General features: G+C 37.1%; 1 protein-coding gene across 2 annotated transcripts in view; it reads right to left on the reverse strand.

Annotated features, from left to right (window-relative positions):
* LOC114176550 (uncharacterized) overlaps positions 1 to 18,258 on the reverse strand; it is a 28,613-nt gene that overhangs the window by 5,729 nt on the left and 4,626 nt on the right. Inside the window, exon 2 of one of the 2 annotated variants that reach the window (XR_003603020.2) lies at positions 17,372 to 17,706. The exons of the other annotated variant lie outside the window; for it this stretch is intronic. The gene's annotated coding sequence lies outside the window, so the exon portion shown is untranslated. Of the gene's footprint in view, positions 1 to 17,371; positions 17,707 to 18,258 lie in introns of those variants that run through there. 2 annotated transcript variants of the gene reach the window in all.

Raw genomic sequence — 18,258 nt, forward strand, 5'->3', positions numbered from 1 at the left:
TTTAGAACATAGGTTTGATGAGGAATTCACTCATGATGATGACATGAGTGCAGAATTTTAAGGGGAGGATTTCTAACATATGTTTTACCACTGCTTATAGTCTCTTTTAATTTATGAATCAATGAATGATTAAGTATCTTATCTCCTGCTGTGTGCCCTCAAGGATTATTCCATTTAGGGGGAGCTTTACCCTTTTCTCATATGATCAAAAAGGGGGAGAATAAGTTTAAATGATAAAGACACATTATTTTATCTTAACCATTCTCTTTACAAGTCTCTAAACTGCAGGTAGCAATAGGTACTTAAACATATTTTTGATCATCATCAAAACGGGGGAGATTGTTGGCAAAAAAAAGGAAGTCTAGTGATTTTGAATGATGATCAAGCACTAATGAAGACAAAGTGTTTAATTATGCAGATGTTATCTTGTAAAATAAAATAAGTGTATTGTAGAATAGTTTAATTAAACTTAGAATCAGCAGCATTGCATTCGTCTCTCTAGAAGGTTTCTTATTTTTAGAAAAACTACAGTGATAATCGATTATCACTATTGATAATCGATTATCTATGCATAACTTGTATTTTTCGAAAACCTACTAGAATAATCGATTATCTCCTGAAATAATCGATTATCCTGTTCAAAATTTGTTTTTCAGGAAACCTACTGGAATAATCGATTATCCTTAATGATAATCGATTATCTTTGGCAGTTGGAACATAACGATTCAGTTTTTAACCTAATTTTCGAAAGCCTACTGGAATAATCGATTATCTCCTGAAATAATCGATTATCCTGTTCAAAATTTGTTTTTCAGGAAACCTACTGGAATAATCGATTATCCTTAGTGATAATCGATTATCCTTGGCAGTTGGAACATAACGATTCAGTTTTTAAGCTAATTTTCGAAAACCCTATTTAAGGAACTGCAGTTCAACTTCGAAAATACCTTTTTTAAGATTCAAAGTTCTTTGGTTGTGACTGCAAAGTGTTGCTCTGTGAGATTCTTAAAGAAAGCTTTGAAAAACCTAGTGTGAATAAGTGATAACTTTTTCTAAGTGAGTTCTTAGAAGATTGAGTGTTGTGCTGTTGCTAGGAAAGTTGGTCATCCTCTGTGAGATTCAGGGGGAGTTTTGTTCATCTCTTGTGGTTGTTCAAGAGAGGTGTTTTCTAATCTTAACTCTTATATAATCTGTTGTAATCTGATTATTATAGTGATTGAGTTAATCTCTTTGTTTAAGAGATTAACAACTGGACGTAGGGTCTTTTGATCCGAACCAGCATAAATATCAGTGTGCATCTTCTTCCCTCAAACTCCTTATTTATCTGCACTTGCATTTAAAGTAACTATTATTTTAAGTTAATTAATTAAATTTTGAGAAAACTTTTAAAACCTGTCAAGATTTTTAAAAATCCAATTCACCCCACCTCTTGGTTTTTGACCATTGTTTAGTCATTCCGCTGCGCGATACCAACATAAAACTCTAATATTTTCTGAATAAAACTCTACTTGCCTTCATTGATGAAAATGGTTCAGCTTATATAAGAGCTTTAAGCACCAAAATTACAAATGACACAAAAATTTCAATCACAACCCACTTAAACTATTAATTAATGATCCACTCAAGCTAACAATGATCCGCTACTTAACGGTTGATTGTAACTAAGTTTAAGGCTACCAAAATTCATCCACAAACTTTGAGCAAAGGTCCTCTTGATCTTCCAAGGGTTGGTTCTTAAGTTGGCATAGGGACCCTTATTTCAACTTGAAAATAAAGCAAAACTATAGCCCATTAATTGGTTAGGCCAAAACACAATTTGGCCAGCAAATTTTACAAAGCATTGGGCCCTAATTTAAATAAAAGAAATTGCATAAACATGGCGCATTAGTCATCCTCACTTTTGGCCCATATGTATTTCACATCATACCCTCGTTCTTCGAGTAGATTCGTCCTGAATCTTAACACACTAGTTATAAGTTTATTTTTCCACAACTTGAAACTAATTCTCTTCCTCCAGGATCAAATTCAACATGATATTTGTTTCTTTCCAATGGTTGCAATCCGTAGAGCACTTTTCTTGCCAACACTACCCCACCTTGATATATAACAATAAAAAATGCCATGCATTGTGTTTGACGATTTTGCTCCTCATCAGCGGACCAAATGCATAATAAAGCACCATGAACAAGCTTCCTTTTCAAACATGGAAGTTGGTGTGTTTCATTCACATGCTTATCCTTTTGTTTCTGTAAAACATTGACGAATAAACTTTGCATCATATTTTTTTCTACTTCCATTTCTTTTTCTTTATTTTCCCTTCCTTCTGCAGTTTTTATTGCTTCTTTTTCTATTTTCTCCTTCAGCCTATGTTGATCCTTACTAACTTCTCTTGGGATCATAAATTTCTACATCATTTTAGGTCCCTCAAGCCTCAAATAAAGGGAACGTTCATCAAGATTGAGTGTTTTAAAACGAAGCCATGCCCATCGCAAAAGAAAATGACAGGAGTCCATGGCAGAAATGTCACATAATGCATTTTTCACACATTGTCATGTATTGAATTTGATCCATGATTGATCGGATGAAAGGTTATTGGTAACTGGAGTTTCTCCACCAATCCTTGGCTAACAACATTGTTGTTGCTTCCGTAATCGAATGCGAATAAATATGGGTGGCCTTCGATTAAATACCTAGTATAATTAGCTTCCATTCCTATTCAAAATCTGGATAGCCAAACTGTGAATACCAAATGATGTGAATCCAGAGGGTGGGATTCGTTTTACTGATCTATCAAGGTTGGAATACTAATAAGCAACAAATTTGAGAAATTACTTAAAACGAGAAAATGGAAACATATAAGCAGATGGAACGGGAATTGATGGACATCACACTTCCAAGAATGGAAGATAAGCCTAAGAGTTTAAAAACACAAAGGGATAAAGGACCTTTGATAAATCTCAAGGATTATTTAATCACTCAAGAACTTAGGAGAATAACTCTCACTAAGATAAAAGATATAAAACTCTAATATTTTCTGAATAAAACTCAGCTTGCCTTCATTGATGAAAATGGTTCAGCTTATTAGGAGCTTTAACCATCAGAATTACAAAAGACAAAAAAATTTCAATTACAACCCACTTAAAGCTATTAATTAATGATCCACTCAAGCTAATAATGATCCACTACTTAACGGTTGATTGGGATTGAATTTAAGGCTACCAAAAGTCATCAACAAACTTTCAGCAAAGGTCCTATTGATCTTCCAAGGGTTGGTTCTTAAGTTGGCATATGGACCCTTATTTCAACTTGAAAATAAAGCAAAACTATAGCCCATTAAATGGTTAAGCCAAAACGCAATTTGGTCAGCAAATTTTACAAAGCATTGGGCCCTTATTTAATTAAAATAAACTGCATCAACATGGCGCATTAGCCATCCTCACTTTTGTCCCATATGTATTTCACATCATACCATCCTTCTTCGAGAAGATTCGTCATGAATCTTAAGACACTAGTTTTAATATAAGTTTATTATGATCTTATGAAGGACTTTATTTTTCCACAACTTAAAACTAATTCTCTTCCTCTAGGATCAAATTCAACATGATATTTGTTACTTTCCAATGGTTACAATCCGTAGAGCACTTTTCTTGCCAACACTACCCCACCTTGATATATAACAATAAAAAATTCCATGCATTGTGTTTGACGATTTTGCTCCTCATCAGCGGACCAAATGCATAATAAAGCACCATGAACAAGCTTCCTTTTCAAACATGGAAGTTCGTGTGTTTCATTCACATGCTTATCCTTTTGTTCCTATAAAATGACATCACAAACTATAGAAGAAAAAACATTGACGAATAAACTTTCATCATATTTTTCTCTACTTCCATTTCTTTTTCTTTATTTTTCCTTCCTTCTGCAGTTTTTATTGCTTCTTTTTCTATTTTCTGCTTCAGCCTATGTTGATCCTTACTAACTTGTCTTGGGATCACAAATTTCTACATCATTTTAGGTCCCTCATGCCTCAAATAAAGGAACGTTCATCAAGATTGAGTGTTTTAAAACGAAGCCATGCCTATCCCAAAAGAAGATGACAAGAGTCCATGGAAGAAATATCACATAATACATCTTTCACACATTGCCATGTATTGAATTGGATCCATGATTGATCGGATGAAAGGTTATTGGTAACTAGAGTTTCTCCACCAATCTTTGCCTAACAATATTGTTGTTGCTTCCGTAATCGAATGCGAATAAATATGGGTGGCCTTCGATTAAATACCTAGTATAATAAACTTCCATTCCTATTCAAAATCTGGATAGCCAGACTGTGAATACTAAATGATGTGAATCCAGAGGGTTGGATTCGTTTTATTGATCTATCAAGGTTGGAATACTAATAAGCAACAAATTTGAGAAATTATCTAAAACGAGAAAATCGAAACATATAAGAAGGTGGAACGGGAATTGATGGACATCACACAAACAAGAATGGAAGAAAAGCCTAAGAGTTTAAAAACACAAAGGGGTAAAGGACCTTTGATAAATCTCAGGGATTCTTGAATCACTCAAGAACATAGGAGAACCATCTCACTAAGATAAAAGAGATAAAACTCTAATATTTTCTGAAAAAAACTCAACTTACCTTCATTGATGAAAATGGTTCAGCTTATATAGGAGCTTTAACCATCAGAACTACAAAAGACACAAATTTCATTTACAACCTACTTAAAGCTATTAATTAATGATCCACTCAAGCTAATAATGATCCTCTACTTAACGGTTGATTGTGATTGAGTTTAAGGCTACCAAAATTCATCCACAAACTTTCAGCAAAGGTCCTCTTGATCTTCCAAGGGTTGGTTCTTAAGTTGGTATAGGGACCCTTATTTCAACTTGAAAATAAAGCAAAACTATACCCATTAATTGGTTAAGCCAAAACACAATTTGGTCAGCAAATCTTACAAAGCATATGGCCCTAATTTAAATAAAAGAAACTTCATCAACATGGCGCATTAGTCATCCTCACTTTTGACACATATGCAATTCACATCATACCCTCCTTCTTCGAGAAGATTCATCCTGAATCTTAAGACACTAGTTTGAACATAAGTTTATTATGATCTTGTGAAGGACTTTGTTTTTCCACAACTTGAAACTAATTCTCTTCCTCCAGGATCAAATTCAACATGATATTTGTTACTTTCCAATGGTTGCAATCCGTGGAGCACTTTTTTTTGCCAACACTACCCCACCTTGATATATAACAATAAATAATTCCATGCATTGTGTTTGACAATTTTGCTTCTCATTAACGGACCAAATGCATAATAAAGCACCATGAACAAGCTTCCTTTTCAAACATGGAAGTTGGTGTGTTTCATTCACATGCTTATCCTTTTGTTCCTGTAAAATGACACCACAAACTATAGAAGAAAAAACATTGACAAATAAACTTTCTTATTGCTTTATTTTCCCTTCCTTCTGCACTTTTTATTGCTTCTTTTTCTATTTTCTCCTTTAGCCTATGTTGATCCTTACTAACTTGTCTTGGTGTCATAAATTTCTACTTCATTTTAGGTCCCTCATGCCTCAAATAAAGGGAACGTTCATCAGGATTGAGTGTTTTAAAACGAAGCCATGCCCATCCCAAAATAAGATGACTAGAGTCCATGGAAGCAATATCACATAATACTTCTTTCACACATTGCCATGTACTGAATTTGATCCATGCTTGATTCGGATGGAAGATGGTTGGTAACTGGAGTTTTTCCACCAATCTTTTGCTCACAACATTGTTGTTGCTTTCGTAATCGAATGCGACTAAACATTGGTGGCCTTCGATTAAATACCTAGTATAATAAACTTCCATTCCTATTCAAAATCTAGATAGCCAGACTCTGAATACCAATTGTTGTGAATCCAAAGGGTTGGATTCGTTTTACTGATCTAGCATGGTTGGAATGATAATAAGCAAGAAATTTGAGAAATTATTTAAAACAAGAAAATGGAAACACATAAGAATATGGAGCGGAAATTGATGGACATCACACTTCCAAGGATGGAAGATAAGCCTAAGAGTTTAAACACACAAAGGGATAAAGGACCTTTGATAAATCTCAGGGATTATTGAATCACTCAAAAACTTAGGAGAATCACTCTCCCTAAGATAGAAGAGATAAAACTCTTATATTTTCTGAATAAAACTCATCGTGCCTTCATTAATGAAAATAGTTCAGCTTACATAGGAGCTTTAACCATCCGAATTACAAAAGACACAAAAATTTCAATTACAACCCACTTAAAGCTATTAATTAATGATCCACTCAAGCTAATAATGATCTGCTACATAACTGTTGATTCTAACTGAATTTAAGGCTACCAAAAGTCATGCACAAGCTTTCAGCAAAGGTCCTCTTGATCTTCCAAGAGTTGGTTCTTAAGTTGGCATATGGACCCTTATTTCAACTTGAAAATAAAGCAAAACTAAAGCTCATTAATTGGTTAAGCCAAAACACAATTTGGTCAGCAAATTTTACAAAGCATTAGGCCTTTATTTAAATAAAAGAAATTGCATCAACATGGCGCATTAGTCATCCTCACTTTTGGCCCATATGCAATTCACATCATACCCTCCGTCTTCGAGAAGATTCGTCCTGAATCTTAAGACACTAGTTTTAATATAAGTCTATTATGATCTTGTGAAGGACTTTATTTTTCCACAACTTGAAACTAATTCTCTTCCTCCAGGATCAAATTCAAGTTCATATTTGTTACTTTCCAATGGTTGCAATCCATGGAGCAATTTTCTTGCCAACACTATCCCACCTCTATATGTAACAAACAATAATTCCATGCATTGTGTTTGACGAATTTGCTTCTCATCAGCGGACCAAATGCATAATAAAGCACCATGAACAAGCTTCCTTTTCAAACATGGAAGTTGGTGTGTTTCATTCACATGTTTATGCTTTTGTTCCTGTAAGATGACATCACCAACTCTAGAAGAAAAAACATTGACGCATAAACTTTCCATCAAATTTTTCTCTAGTTCCATTTCTTTTTTGTTATTTTCCCTTCCTTTTGTAGTTTTTATTGCTTCTTTTTCTATTTTCTCCTTCAGCCTATGTTGATCCTTACTGACTTGTCTTGGTGTCATAAATTTCTACTTCATTTTAGGTCCATGGTGCCTCAAATGAATGTAACATTGATCAAGATTGAGTGTTTTAAAACGAAGCCATCCCCATCCCAAAAGAAGATGACAAGAGTCCATGGAAGCAATATCACATAATACTTCTCTCACACATTGCCATGTACTGAATTTGATCCATGCTTGATTCAGATGAAAGGTTGTTGGTAACTGGAGTTTCTCCACCAATTTTTGGCTTACAACATTGTTGTTGGTTCCGTAATCGAATGCGACTAAACATGGGTGGCCTTTGATTAAATACCTATTATAATAAACTTCCATTCGTATTCAAAATCTGGGTAGCCAGACTCTGACTAACATATGATGTGAATCCTTAGATTCATTTTACTGATCTATAAATGTTGGAATGCTAATAAGCAATAAATTTGAGAAATTATTTAAAACAAGAAAATGGAAACATATAAGAACATGGAGCGGAAATTGATGGACATCACACTTCCAAGAATGTAAGATAAGCCTAAGAGTTTAAACACACAAAGGGATAAAGGACCTTTGATATATCTCAGGGATTATTGAATCACTCAAAAACTTAGGAGAATCACTCTCCCTAAGATAGAAGAGATAAAACTCTTATATTTTCTAAATAAAACTCATCGTGCCTTCATTAATGAAAATAGTTCAGCTTACATAGGAGCTTTAACCATTTGAATTACAAAAGACACAAAAATTTCAATTACAACCCACTTAAAGCTATTAATTAATGATCCACTCAAGCTAATAATGATCTGCTACATAACTGTTGATTCTAACTGAATTTAAGGCTACCAAAAGTCATGCACAAGCTTTCAGCAAAGGTCTTCTTGATCTTCCAAAGGTTGGTTCTTAAGTTGGCATATGGACCCTTATTACAACTTGAAAATAAAGCAAAACTAAAGCCCATTAATTGGTTAAGCCAAAACACAATTTGGTCAGCCAATTTTACAAAGCATAAGGCCCTTATTTAAATAAAAGAAACTGCATCAACATGGTGCATTAGTCATCCTCCATTTGGCCCATATGTAATTCACACCATACCCTCCTTCTTCGAGAAGATTCGTCCCGAATCTTAAGACACTAGTTTTAATATAAGTTTATTATGATCTATTCCTCCATGATCAAATTGAACTTGATATTTGTTACTTTCCAATGGTTGCAATCCGTGGAGCACTTTTCTTGCCAACACTACCCCACCTTCATATGTAACAATAAATAATTCCATGAATTGTGTTTGACAAATTTGCTTCTCATCATTGGACCAAATGCATAATAAAGCACTATGAACGAGCTTCCTTTTCAAACATGGAAGTTGGTGTGTTTCATTCACATGCTTATCCTTTTGTTCCTGTAAAATGACATCACAATTTGTAGAAAAAAAAACATTGATGAATAAACTTTCCATCATATTTTTCTCTACTTCCATCTCTTTTTCTTCATTTTCCCTTTCTTCTGCAGTTTTTATTGCTTCTTTTTCTATTCTTTCTTTTTTTATTTTCTCCTTCAGCCTATGTTGATCCTCAATGACTTGTCTTGGTGTCATAAATTTCAACTTCATTTTATGTCCCTCGTTGATGAGTGCGTATTTTTGCCCTCATTCAGTGTTTAATTTTGGGTATTTAATTGAATTTATGTGCTTAAAGATTGATTTAATCAATAATTTTAACAATTAGGCTATTTGAGCTTGTGTGATAAAAATATGTTTAGAAGTGATTTTTAGTTGCATAAATTACTTTTGGATATTTTAATGTTTGCCCATACATTACTTAAACACTCTCCTATTTCCAAATGGGTCTCACAAAACCTACTTCTGCACCCCTGCCTTTGTCTATTTGCACCCCTTTTCCACTCATAAAATAGATGCACTCAGATGTTGCCATGTGGCAATCCTCAACTCTTAAAATTGGCCAATCAGCACATGACACGTGGGCTTAATCTCCACTAATGATGAAGGCATGACCACCTCCTTAGAAGCTCCATCAAGAAGGATCACTAGAAGCATGTCTAGAGGGGAGTCTTCTATTCCATCACCTTTATCTTTGTTTTGCATTACTTTAGTTTGAATTCCCTAAGTTGGTTTCTAGTTGATTTATTTTGGTTGACTTGTTGACTTTGATCCAAAGTTGACCTTTGACCAAGATTAGATTAACTTAAACCAACATGCTAATCCTTGTTTGTCTTGTTTTGTAGGTAATAAAGAGAAAGTAGAGCATGGCTAGGTGGCACTTGGTGATTGGAGCACTTGGATGAAGTAGAAGAGAGAGGAAAGCAAAAAGCATAAAGCAAAAGCAAAAGTAGACATGTACCTTGTCTCCTTTTGCCTTTGTGGTTTATGCCTTAGAAGGTCACTTGGTCTCCTTCCTCTTTTGGCCTAGAATCCTCATGGGAATGCCTCCACCAATCATCTTCCTTCACTTGGCCAAGACTCACTCTCACATTAGGTTTAGGGTTTGCTAGTTAATCCTTTTTCATGTTTTTGTATTTGCTAAAGGACCCCTATGAACTCCTATTTAAAGGGTGCTCCTTGTCTTGTAAAAGGGTTGATCATTTTGTTTCTAAACTATTGTGTTTCAACCTTTAAATTTTCGTGAGCTCTCCTTCCTAGAAGTGAACTCACCTTTGCCTTATCTTGCTTGCAAGTGGCGGCACCATCACTCATCTCTAGGGCTTGGTTGGCTTAGATCCCCCCCTATGAGTGGCGTGCTTCTTCCATGCTTCATCTTTTATGCTTTCCATTTTTAATGTTTCTTCTTTCATTTTGGTTCTTTAAGTGTTGTTATTGCCGTGTGTGTTTAAGCTTGAATCCAACTCTCTTCTTCCTTTCATGAGCTTGAGAAATGAACCTTCACATCTAGATAGCTTGCTATCTTAATGTCCAGTGGGGATTTTCAAAAAGCTTTCTTAAATAACTTCACCATATTCATAACTCTAAAAGGAAACAAGATAATCCTTCATCATTTGGTATCTAGAGCTTTGGTTGTCCTTGAATATGGTGTTTTCATGTTCTAACCTTGTCTTGTGTAGCTATCTTGAGTGGTCCACATAAAAAACAGTGCTGGCAGCAACGTGTGCGTTTTTGAAAAAAATACTGCAGCTAGCTCAGTGGTCCAAAAGTAACGTTCTTTATATCAAAAGAAAGCTCTGTGAGTCTAGTTTCCAACAAAAAAAGAATTAACGCATTTGGAGTTCTGTGGAGAGAGTTATGATCAAATGAGTGAGCAAAGGTCAGAGCTGCCGAGAATACGAAAAACAACGTTTTCAGGTTATGTTGTGGCAATTTTGGCTTCGGTTTTGTGACTCTTTTGCTCCTAAATGTGGTTGGATAACATGTCTTTTGATACTTACTCTTTGAGCCTCAAATCCATGAGTTTAAATGCATGATAGCTACATGTTTGTGTCTTTGTGTATGTCATGTTGAGTCTCTAAATGTGTCTAACTTTTGCTTGAGTCTCTTGTCATATGCTTCTAAGTTTTTGAACTATTGCATGAGATCTATGCCTTGTGTTGTTGTATGCTCCTTGAAATTGATTTTGACCTAATTTTAAGGAACTAAGTGTTCAAGACACCCTAAAACATCCTTCTCATCATTTGAAGTACCTAGTTTTGAAAAGAAAAAGTGTTTTCAAGACCAAAAACAGTTTGGCCGAGAGCTTTTACAATGCTTGGTGAATCCATTTGGCCATTTTTACTAGGTGTTATGCTACCAAAATTTATACTTGGATTTTGGGTGATATTGGCAAATTAGTTCCATGCTTTGACTTGGTTATGATCTTTCATGGTGTATGCATAATTTGAGGTATAATCTTGGCTTGTTCAAATGCTTTCCATAGAGTCCTTAAAAGTGCTTTTCATTATTTTAGTCTTGTTCAAGTTTTGTCTTTAAAAACAAGTTTCCTTAGAAGTTAAACTTTCTTGTTTTTTTTTAGCTTTGCTTGCTTGTCTTTAGGTAATCTTTGTTTTGTCTTAGTAGTTTTCTTTTCCTTGTCTTCCTAGAGTGTTGTGGCCGAGCCACTTGTTTGAGCTTTGAAAAGGTTTTCATCTCTTTAAAGGTGTTTTCACTTGTTTGGAAGGTTTTTGAGTGCTAGCCTTGCTTGTGTGCTTTGGGAGTGTGATCAAAAACACTTGGGTGCTTGAGAAGACCACACTTGGTCTCGGGTTTGGAATTATTTGTTAGCTAACCTCTTCCTTGTCTCGGTTTTTGGTGAGTTTTTGGTGTAGGAACATGAATATGGATCCAATCTTGGAGGTAGAAGAAGAGGAGGAATCGGCCTCACCTTATTCCCCTCCCATGGTGACTCCTATGGCCCAAGAAAGTGGACAAATAACCCTTGCCAACATCTTACGTGAGATGGAAGTGAGTAGGAGAGAAACTTTTGACCAATTGAAGGCGGATAGGAGGTAAAGTGAGATCTTCCTACAAGAGCACATCCAAAGACTTGAGCTTAGGGAAGATGAGAGGAGAAGGAGGAGGTCCTCTTCCGAGGACTCTAGCCATGGTGGAAGAAGAAGAAGACATGGCTATGATGGTGGTGGAAGGCGCAATCAACTCCCACAAAGACAACCTCCACCAATCAAGATTCCAAAGTTCAAGGGGGAGAATGATCCAAACCTCTACATAGAGTGGGAGCAAAAAGTGGACCAAATCTTCAATATTCATTTAGTTAGTAATCAAGAACAAGTAGATTTAGTAGTTTTAGAATTTGAAGATTATGCCATGACATGGTGGCATCAATTGTGTATGGACAATATTAACCAAGAGCCACCCGCGGCCTCTTGGATGGACATTAAAACTTTGATGCGCGCTAGATTTGTTCCTTCCTACTATAGGAGGGAGACTCTTTTGAAGCTCCAAAGGCTTCAACAAGGGTCTATGTGTGTGAATGAATATTTTAAAATGATGGAGTCAATGCTTCTCAAAGTAGGACTCCAATTTGAAAGTGAAGAAGAAAAGGTAGCTAGATTTGTGAGTGGTCTTAGAAGAGAAGTTCAAGATGTAGTTGAGTTGTATGAGTATTCCACTCTTGACAAAATTTTACACTTGGCCTTAAAAGTTGAAAGTCAATTGAAAAAGAAACAAGAGGCCAAGAGGAATACTTCATACAATGAATACTACTCTAGAACTTGGAAAGGAAAAGAAAGAAAGGATGAGAAACCTCCTTCCAAAGACCACCCACCTAGGACCAATTCGTCTAGAACCTCCCATGAAAATGCAAACTCTTCTCAAAGTTCAAGAACTAGTTCCATCAAATGTTTTAAGTGTTTGGGCTATGGTCACATTGCTTCAAATTGCCCAACAAAAAGGAACATGATCTTGAACCCTAAAGGAGAGGTTGAAAGTGAACATTCTTCTCCCCCCTCCCCTAAAAGTTCTTCCTCCCACACTTCTTCCCAATCTTCAAGTGAGGATGAAATCAAACCTAATGAAGGAGGTTTGTTGGTGGTTAGGCGCATGCTAGGCCAAGTGCCTAAAGAATTTGAAAACCAAAGAGAAAATATTTTTCACTCAAGGTGCCAAATCAACAACAAAACTTGCTCCCTCATAATTGATAGTGGAAGTTGTGTTAATGTGGCTAGCACAAGGGTTGTGGACAAGCTTGGCTTGAAAACCATCCCTCATGCCAAGCCCTATAAGCTTTCTTGGCTTAGTGAGGAAGGTGAAATTAAAGTGGACAAACAAGTCCTTATTAACTTCTCCATTGGAAACTACAAGGATGAGGTATTATGTGACTTAGTGCCCATGGAAGCAACTCACATTTTATTAGGAAGGCCATGGCAATTTGATAGAAAAGATTTTCATGATGGCCATGCTAACAAGTTTACCTTTAGCTTCCAAGGCAAAAAGATCACATTACTACCTCTTTCACCAAGAGAAGTCAATGAGGACCAATTGCAAATGATTAAGAAAAGAAAAGAAGAGAAGGCGCAAAAGAAGGCGCAAGGGCATGGCAATGAGTCCAAGAAGAGCATGATCACCCTCAAAGGGGTGAAGAAGGTAATGCTTGCCCAAAAACCCATCTTCCTAGCTTATCCTAGTGAATCCTCCCCGTCCTTCCAAAACCCTCACTCTAGATGTCCCTTAGACTTGTCATTAGTCTTAGATGAGTTCAAAGATGTTTTTCAAGAACCTCCAAAGGGTCTCCCACCCCTAAGAGGTATAGAACACCAAATTGATTTCATACAAGGCTCATCTTTGCCTAATAGGCCAGCCTATAGGACTAGTCCCGAGGAGGCTAAAGAAATTCAAAAACAAGTGAATGAGTTGTTAGAAAAGGGGTGGGTGCAACATAGCATGAGTCCTTGTGCAATGCCCGTGATCCTAGTCCCCAAAAAGGATGGAACATGGAGAATGTGCATAGATTGTAGGGCTATCAACAACATAACCATCAAGTATAGGCATCCCATTCCTAGGTTAGATGATTTGATTGATGAGTTACATGGTGCAACCATATTTTCCAAAATAGACTTGAAAAGTGGGTACAATCAAATTAGAATCAAAGAAGGTGATGAATGGAAAACCTCTTTCAAGACTAAGTTTGGATTATATGAGTGGTTAGTCATGCCTTTTGGCTTGACCAATGCACCTAGTACATTCATGAGACTCATGCACCATGTTCTTAGAGAGTTCTTAGGGAAGTTTGTTGTGGTATACTTTGATGACATTCTCATTTATAGTATGTCTCAAGATGACCACTTGCATCATTTAAGGAGTGTGTTAGAAACCTTAAGGAAGGCATCCTTGTATGCTAACATGGAGAAATGTGTGTTTGGGATGGATCATGTGATCTTCCTAGGTTTCAAAATAAATCAACATGGGGTCCATGTGGACCAAGAAAAAGTGATGGCAATCAAGGATTGGCCTCCCCCAAAGAATGTAAGTGAGAACTTTGCAAACTTGGCAACACTATCTTCTTTCAAAGGAGTTTGTGATACATAGTGACCATGAGTCACTCAAATTTTTGAAAAATCAAGGCAAGTTAAACAAGAGACATGCTAGGTGGGTAGAGTTCTTAGAACAATTCCCATATGTGATCAAACATAAGCAAGGAAAGGCTAACAATGTGGCGGATGCACTTTCAAGAAGGCATTCCCTCCTTTCCATTCTTGAAACTAAATTTCTTAGTTTTGATCATATTAAGGAATTGTATCCAAAGGATGTTGATTTCTCCCCCATTCTTAGTGAGTGCCACCAAGGGGCTTACAAAGACTTTTACCTTCTCAATCAATATCTTTTCAAAGGTAAGAGACTTTGCATTCCCCAAGGTTCCTTAAGAGCCTCACTCATTAGAGAGGCACATGAGGGAGGATTAATGGGGCATTTTGGGCCAAACAAGACTTTGGAAGTCTTGAAGGAACACTTCTATTGGCCTCACATGAGGAAGCATGTAGATAGGCATTGCAAAGGTTGCATAGCATGCATGAAAGCCAAGTCTAGAGTCCAACCCCATGGTCTTTACACCCCCTTGCCTATCCCTTCCAAGCCTTGGGTTGACATTTCTATGGATTTTGTCTTAGGTCTCCCAAGGACCAAAAAAGGTAGGGATTCCATTTTTGTAGTGGTGGATAGGTTCTCTAAGATGGCCCATTTCATTCCTTGCCATAAGATTGATGATGCAACTTATATTGCAAATCTTTTCTTCAAGGAAGTGGTAAGACTACATGGCCTACCTAGGTCCATTGTAAGTGATAGGGACTCCAAGTTCCTAAGCCATTTTTGGAGAACCTTGTGGGGTAAACTTGGCACCAAGCTTCTTTTCTCCACCACTTGTCATCCCCAAAGTGATGGCCAAACCGAGGTGGTTAATAGAACCCTAGGGCAAATGCTAAGATGTATGATAGTGCAAAACATTAGAGAGTGGGAGGAACTTCTTCCCCACATAGAGTTTGCCTACAATAGGGTTGTGCATTCCACTACTTCTCATTCCCCTTTTGAGGTTGTGTATGGGTTCAATCCCCTAACTCCCTTAGACCTCCTTCCCCTACCCACTCATGAGGCATGGACTTGCCAAGATGGTGAGACCAAAGCCAAGTACATCCAAGACTTGCACTCACAAGTTAAGGAAACCATTGAGAGGAGAGTTAAGAAACAACAAGAGGATGGTAATAAGGGAAGAAAGGAAGTCATCTTCCAAGAGGGAGATTGGGTTTGGATTCACTTAAGAAAGGAGAGATTCCCTACTCAAAGGAAGTATAAGCTCCTCCCTAGAGGGGATGACCCCTTTCAAGTCATTAGGAGAATTAACAACAATGCTTATGAGTTAGACTTACCCCCAAGCTACAACATAAGTAACTCATTTAATGTTTGTGACCTTTCTCCTTTTGATGTAGGGTTTAAGAATTCGTGGTCGAATTCTCTCCAAGAAGGGGAGGATGATGAAGGCATGACCACCTCCTTAGAAGCTCCATCAAGAAGGATCACTAGAAGCATGTCTAGAGGGGAGTCTTCTATTCCATCACCTTTATCTTTGTTTTGCATTACTTTAGTTTGAATTCCCTAAGTTGGTTTCTAGTTGATTTATTTTGGTTGACTTGTTGACTTTGATCCAAAGTTGACCTTTGACCAAGATTAGATTAACTTAAACCAACATGCTAATCCTTGTTTGTCTTGTTTTGTAGGTAATTAAGAGGAAGTAGAGCATGGCTAGGTGGCACTTGGTGATTGGAGCACTTGGATGAAGTGGAAGAGAGAGGAAAGCAAAAAGCATAAAGCAAAAGCAAAAGTAGACATGTACCTTGTCTCCTTTTGCCTTTGTGGTTTATGCCTTAGAAGGTCACTTGGTCTCCTTCCTCTTTTGGCCTAGAATCCTCATGGGAATGCCTCCACCAATCATCTTCCTTCACTTGGCCAAGACTCACTCTCACATTAGGTTTAGGGTTTGCTAGTTAATCCTTTTTCATGTTTTTGTATTTGCTAAAGGACCCCTATGAACTCCTATTTAAAGGGTGCTCCTTGTCTTGTAAAAGGGTTGATCATTTTGTTTCTAAACTATTGTGTTTCAACCTTTAAATTTTCGTGAGCTCTCCTTCCTAGAAGTGAACTCACCTTTGCCTTATCTTGCTTGCAAGTGGCGGCACCATCACTCATCTCTAGGGCTTGGTTGGCTTAGATCCCCCCCTATGAGTGGCGTGCTTCTTCCATTCTTCATCTTCTATGCTTTCCATTTTTATTGTTTCTTCTTTCATTTTGCTCTTTAGTGTTGTTATTGCCGTGTGTGTTTAAGCTTGAATCCAACTCTCTTCTTCCTTTCATGAGCTTGAGAAATGAACCTTCACATCTAGATAGCATGCTATCTTAATGTCCAGTGGGAATTTTCAAAAAGCTTTCTTAAACAACTTCACCATATTCATAACTCTAAAAGGGAACAAGATAATCCTTCATCAACTAAAGAAATTGAGCCAATAACATTTGCCACATCATCATCTTTATCTTCACACAACCAGAAACCCTAGCCTCCATCTTCACCACATTTTCGCTGCCGGGAGCCACTTGCAACTGCGAAGAAGCACTTCGAACACGCATCTGTTTCAACCACCATGACCAACGCAACCACCATGGAATTATCTTCCATCTCGCGCATCTTCATTCTCCACCATTACAAATGTGAACCATTCACGCAGGAACAAACCTCAACCAGCAACAACAACATTCACGTATCTGCTCCGCTCGTCGAAAACCTACATCACGCGCCTAGAAGCGTGGCAGCCATCATTCACAAGCCTAGGGGAAGTTGAATCCCTAACGAAGGAAAGAGAAGGCTGATGTGAGAGAATGAGCTAGGATGCCACGTGTCATCTTATCAATGGACAATCAAACCGTCAACTCTGGTCAAATGTTCAAAACTGGTCAAAGCTGGTCAAACGAGAAGGGTTTAGTTGTAAATATTGATATTTTTGGATGTCTTTGCAAATTTGGACTACAGGATTAAAAATGGCTTATTGAGAAAATTAATGCAAATATTATTTTTTAATAATTTATTAGATATCTTTAAATAATTTATTTATTTAATTATATCATAAATTATTAACCAAAGTATATTTGTCAAATAGTTTAGATCTCTCGAAATATCTTTGAATATTTATCTTTATCTTTATTTTAAAAGATATTTGAGAGGTTTTAGCAACAAAAAAGCCCAGTCCAAGTCCTATATAAAGAGACCAAGGGAGAAGCAAAAATAACAAGCTCGGGACTTTAGAGTTTTGGAACCCTTAAGGGGGCCTAATTTCGTTTCCTTTCTTTGTAACGTCCCATTTAATTAATAAGCGTAATTAAAAGAAACGCCACACACAAATAATACAACAACACAGTCATAGGGTCCTTCGCACCACCCCTACAAAACTAGGCACACCACGATGCCAACAGAAAACCAGTTGAAAAGTTTAACAGATGAAAGTAGAGTAATAAAGCATAAAGCAATACATCGGCCATAACCCTAAAGAAAAGCCCATTAAGGGATAAGGTCCAGTCCACGCGGACTATGCAGCGGAACCATCACCTCCCTGTTGTCCACGGGTGTTCCTCGCATCTGCTCACACCAATAAGTTCATGATCATCGCAAAAGAGAGTACCACACAGCAGAACACACAACAATGAAAGTAGGGTTAGCTAGAGCACAAAAGATTTCATCCATACAATCAAATATATTTTCACAATCCCATATACACGTATAAACCAAGAATGTTATGACTTTTCAAACAATACACTAAGACACGACTCGACTCATCCAGATACATATATCCTGGTCGGATTCAGCGGATGCTTGCGACCCATGCAACTGATCCATCAAGTCGTCAATTCTTGGGAGCGGATACTTATTCTTGATCATCATCTTGTTCAGTTGCCTATAGTCCACAAACAGGCGTGAACTCCCATCCTTCTCCTTCACCAACAACATTGGGGCTCCCCAAGCCGAAGTGCTAGGTCAGATAAATTGTTTCTCCATCAGCTCCTCAATTTGTTTCTTGAGTTCCACTAACTCTGCCAGAGCCATACAGTATGGAGCCATCGATACCGGACCGGTTCCTGGTACTAGATCGATAGAGAATTCCACTTCTCTATGGGGAGGCAACCCTAGCAC

The sequence above is a fragment of the Vigna unguiculata genome, chromosome 3 (assembly GCF_037176805.1).
Source record: "Vigna unguiculata cultivar grain cowpea cultivar isolate G323 ecotype 2 chromosome 3, ASM3717680v1, whole genome shotgun sequence".
Lineage (NCBI taxonomy): Eukaryota > Viridiplantae > Streptophyta > Magnoliopsida > Fabales > Fabaceae > Vigna > Vigna unguiculata.